Source organism: Oncorhynchus tshawytscha, linkage group LG31 (genome assembly GCF_018296145.1).
Source record: "Oncorhynchus tshawytscha isolate Ot180627B linkage group LG31, Otsh_v2.0, whole genome shotgun sequence".
Classification (NCBI taxonomy): domain Eukaryota; kingdom Metazoa; phylum Chordata; class Actinopteri; order Salmoniformes; family Salmonidae; genus Oncorhynchus; species Oncorhynchus tshawytscha.
In genome coordinates, this window is record NC_056459.1 from 12,873,275 (window position 1) to 12,879,123 (window position 5,849).

A 5,849-nucleotide genomic window follows, 5' to 3' on the forward strand; every position below is an offset into this window, starting at 1 on the left:
TTCTGGTAAGAAGAGGGGCGGGGGCGTATGCCTTATGACTAACGTGACATGGTGTGATGACAGAAACATACAGGAACTCAAATCCTTCTGTTCACCTGATTTAGAATTCCTCATAATCAAATGTAGACCGCATTATCTACCAAGAGAATTCTCTTCGATTATAATCACAGCCGTATATATCCCCCCCAAGCAGACACATCGATGGCTCTGAACGAACTTTATTTAACTCTCTGCAAACTGGAAACGATTTATCCGGAGGCTGCATTCATTGTAGCTGGGGATTTTAACAAGGCTAATCTGAAAACAAGACTCCCTAAATTTTATCAGCATATCGATTGCGCAACCAGGGGTGGAAAGACCCTGGATCATTGTTACTCTAACTTCCGCGACGCATATAAGGCCCTGCCCCGCCCCCTTTCGGAAAAGCTGACCACGACTCCATTTTGTTGATCCCTGCCTACAGACAGAAACTAAAACAAGAAGCTCCCACGCTGAGGTCTGTCCAACGCTGGTCCGACCAAGCTGACTCCACACTCCAAGACTGCTTCCATCACGTGGACTGGGAGATGTTTCGTATTGCGTCAGACAACAACATTGACGAATACGCTGATTCGGTGTGCGAGTTCATTAGAACGTGCGTTGAAGATGTCGTTCCCATAGCAACGATTAAAACATTCCCTAACCAGAAACCTTGGATTGATGGCAGCATTCGTGTGAAACTGAAGGCACGAACCACTGCTTTTAATCAGGGCAAGGTGTCTGGTAACATGACTGAATACAAACAGTGCAGCTATTCCCTCCGCAAGGCTATCAAACAAGCTAAGCGCCAGTACAGAGACAAAGTAGAATCTCAATTCAACGGCTCAGACACAAGAGGCATGTGGCAGGGTCTACAGTCAATCACGGACTACAGGAAGAAACCCAGCCCAGTCACGGACCAGGATGTCTTGCTCCCAGGCAGACTAAATAACTTTTTGCCCGCTTTGAGGACAATACAGTGCCACTGACACGGCCTGCAACGAAAACATGCGGTCTCTCCTTCACTGCAGCCGAAGTGAGTAAGACATTTAAACGTGTTAACCCTCGCAAGGCTGCAGGCCCAGACGGCATCCCCAGCCGCGCCCTCAGAGCATGCGCAGACCAGCTGGCCGGTGTGTTTACGGACATATTCAATCAATCCCTATACCAGTCTGCTGTTCCCACATGCTTCAAGAGGGCCACCATTGTTCCTGTTCCCAAGAAAGCTAAGGTAACTGAGCTAAACGACTACCGCCCCGTAGCACTCACATCCGTCATCATGAAGTGCTTTGAGAGACTAGTCAAGGACCATATCACCTCCACCCTACCTGACACCCTTGACCCACTCCAATTTGCTTACCGCCCAAATAGGTCCACAGACGATGCAATCTCAACCACACTGCACACTGCCCTAACCCATCTGGACAAGAGGAATACCTATGTGAGAATGCTGTTCATCGACTACAGCTCGGCATTCAACACCATAGTACCCTCCAAGCTCGTCATCAAGCTCGAGACCCTGGGTCTCGACCCCGCCCTGTGCAACTGGGTTCTGGACTTCCTGACGGGCCGCCCCCAGGTGGTGAGGGTAGGCAACAACATCTCCTCCCCACTGATCCTCAACACTGGGGCCCCACAAGGGTGCGTTCTGAGCCCTCTCCTGTACTCCCTGTTCACCCACGACTGCGTGGCCATGCACGCCCCCAACTCAATCATCAAGTTTGCGGACGACACAACAGTGGTAGGCTTGATTACCAACAACGACGAGACGGCCTACAGGGAGGAGGTGAGGGCCCTCGGAGTGTGGTGTCAGGAAAATAACCTCACACTCAACGTCAACAAAACTAAGGAGATGATTGTGGACTTCAGGAAACAGCAGAGGGAACACCCCCATCCACATCGATGGAACAGTAGTGGAGAGGGTAGCAAGTTTTAAGTTCCTCGGCATACACATCACAGACAAACTGAATTGGTCCACTCACACAGACAGCATCGTGAGGAAGGCGCAGCAGCGCCTCTTCAACCTCAGGAGGCTGAAGAAATTCGGCTTGTCACCAAAAGCACTCACAAACTTCTACAGATGCACAATCGAGAGCATCCTGGCGGGCTGTATCACCGCCTGGTATGGCAACTGCACCGCCCTCAACCGTAAGGCTCTCCAGAGGGTAGTGAGGTCTGCACAACGCATCACCGGGGGCAAACTACCTGCCCTCCAGGACACCTACACCACCCGATGCTACAGGAAGGCCATAAAGATCATCAAGGACATCAACCACCCGAGCCACTGCCTGTTCACCCCGCTGTCATCCAGAAGGCGAGGTCAGTACAGGTGCATCAAAGCTGGGACCGAGAGACTGAAAAACAGCTTCTATCTCAAGGCCATCAGACTGTTAAACAGCCACCACTAACATTGAGTGGCTACTGCCAACACACTGTCAATGACACTGACTCTACTCCAGCCACTTTAATAATGGGAATTGATGGGAAATGTAAATATATCACTAGCCACTTTAAACAATGCTACCTTATATAATGTTACTTACCCTACATTATTCATCTCATATGCATACGTAGATACTGTACTCTATATCATCGACTGCATCCTTATGTAATACATGTATCACTAGCCACTTTAACTATGCCACTTGGTTTACATACTCATCTCATATGTATATACTGTACTCGATATCATCTACTGTATCTTGCCTATGCTGCTCTGTACCATCACTCATTCATATATCCTTATGTACATATTCTTTATCCCCTTACACTGTGTATAAGACAGTAGTTTTTTTTGGGAATTGTTAGTTAGATTACTTGTTCGTTATTACTGCATTGTCGGAACTAGAAGCACAAGCATTTCGCTACACTCGCATTAACATCTGCTAACCATGTGTATGTGACAAATAAAATTTGATTTGATTTAGATTGATGAGGGAAAAAATTATGTAATACATTTTAGAATAAGGCTGTAACGTAACAAAATATGAAAAAAGTCAAAGGGTCTGAATACTTTCCCAATGCACCGTACATTGAGTTCTATCTGTCAAGTAATTTTTAAACCAGTTGCATGCAGCCTGGTCTAGGCAAATTGATGAAAGCCTCGGAATTAGCAGAGAGTGATCAACAGTATCGAAAACCTTTGACAGGTCAATGAAGAGGGCAGCACAATGATGCCTTTTATCCATACAGTTAAGCACATAATTTACAACTATGCAGCGGAGATGTTGATCTGACCTGGTATTAAACCTGACTGATGTACATTTAGAATACATTTCAAACATAAGAAAGATCTTCAATGAGAATGAATCAAGGATTCTAATATTTTAGCTATGCAAGAAAGGTCATTATTTAGGTCACAAGGGTCAAGGGTGACAAGGGTCACCAACTTTGTGAAGTGGGAATACATGGGCCACCTTCCAAACCTTGGGGATAGTACCAGATATAATTGTCAGGTAAACAATATGGGTTAATGATTTCGCAGCCAGGGGGACAGAGAGCTGCATCAAAATTGATCAAGCTTATCAGCTGTAGTGGATTTTTTTCCCCTCAATCTAAAGCAAGGCATGTAGCACATCACAAATAGTTAATTGTTGAAATGAAAACAAAGATTAACTAGAAATTGACAGGTTAACCATCGAGTCAGCTAGAGGCTGGCAGAGGGAAGAGCAGTTGATTTACTGACCAGGGTCAACTACACCACCGTTTCTCTCAAATAAAAAGCCTGCCGAGATAGAATGACAATTAAAATAATCACTTTTCCCATTCTTCTCAGTTATGATGCCAAAGTCAGACAGAACTTGCTTAGGCAGGGAAGAAGAGGAATTTATACGCTTCAGTGCATTTGCTGTTTTCCAACATTTTGAAGGATCACCAGCAGAGTCAGAGTTGGAGCTTAAACAGTAGCTTGATTTAGCTTTCTTAATCGAGATAATACATCTATTAAATGTCTGAAAGATTGCCAGTTTACTAGTCAGTTTTCCATGCTTTGGCCCAAGCCTGATATCTCATCTGAATGAGCTCTGATCACTCAGAAGAAATCTGATCTATCTTTGACTCTGAATTGTTTAAAAGGTGCGTGTTTGTCTGCCAGAGGAATACATATCGAGGAGACATTTTCTAGAGCCAACAACGTAGGGTCAGGTATACAGGAGACAGTGGCTAAATCAGAGTAGAACATGTCATCTTGAGCAGAAAACAGGATTTTGCTCATTCGTATCTCTAATGCATACTATTGGACAATAATCACTGAGATCATATGAGAATACTCCACTAGACAAGTATTTATGGGGGTTATTAGTAAGAATTAAATCAAATAATGTTTTTCACATTTAACTGTGTGGGTTTTGAGATCAATTAAGTCAGATTAAAATCAATGCATCCATCTTAAATTGATCTGAGGCCAGGGATAGCCAATCCAGATTCAAATTCCAGCAGAGACAATTATATTTTTGTGATAATCTACCTCTACCTCATATTGCACAATGTTTCCAATACAGCATAGGCTTTTTTAGATGAAAATTACAGTTGCGTATTAGTGTGTGTTCGTGCATGTATCTATGTATGTATACAACCTAAATAAGGGATTGCTTTTAGGGTCTGTTATTACTACTTAATTGATTGATATGTATCAACTCACATTAAAATGCGTGGCCCTTCTTAGAGAAATGACTAGCAGGGGACATTTGTTAGGCAGCAGGATGAAAAGAAAAAGACGAGAAAAGAGAGGGTACAGAGGAGAGGGGAGGATGACAGAGAGAAAAAGACGAGAGGAGAGGGGAGTACACCACTGGAATTATGTAAAAGAGTGCGTGGGAGAGAAGAACAGATGAGAAGGAGAGAGTATTTATAGTGCCTTAAGTATTCAGAAGGTTACCATTGCTCTACTGGGAAACTGAGGAAAATGTCAGATATTGACTGTCCGATATTAAGGGGGAAATTAAGGGGGTGTGGGTGTAACCATAGGAATTGAATTGGTAGAAAATAGCCTGTTTGTTTACAGTCTGGCAACCATCTTGTTGGGGTGGTTTGAGATATTTAATTTACCAATGCTTTAAACAACAAAGTCGATGACCTTATGTTATAGGTTGTATAGAAGTAGAGTAGAGTGAGTGCTATTCATATATAATTGATCATATGATTATATAGGTATCCCCCCAGTTGGCTAGCCAACTGAAGCTCCCTCAGTCGCTTGGCTCGATGGAGAGGGGGGAACAAAAGTGTTGACGCAGGGGATAATTCTCATCTGCCCATACGCCAAGGAGTACTTTCATATAGTCTGCCCTCCAGTTGGTGGTTATTTTCCATTTTTACGTAATTTTGCTGGTGGCCTACTTTCGTATCTGCTTCTGAATGTAGACATATATGATGTGGACATATGGCTAGCATTTCTTCATTGTGTAGCTGACTGTACTTGTGATTTCTTCATTGTTTATCTTGACCGCACCCCTTCAAACCGTTGGCACGACTAGGGAATGAAGGAGAGGGCCAGGCCATAGGCGTGATGTGTGCGAAATAAGCACAGAAAATGTTCAGATAGGCATGTTTGTTCTATGTACTCTCTGACATTTAGAATTAGTAGCAATTATTAATTAGTAGCAATAATTATTAGTAGAATTATCAGCTCTATTATTGACTGTTAAATCTGCAACATTCCACAACATTTGCCTGCTGAACATGGCCCAGACAAAATATGCACCCAACTGATGAGCAAACAAACAGGCACTTGCTCACCTGGCGATATAGAATGGTAGTGAAAATCATGCTACAGTATTTTCAACTTCTCAGAACAAGAGTTTTGTTTGTTTTTGTATTGTTTTCGTTCTTGCAAT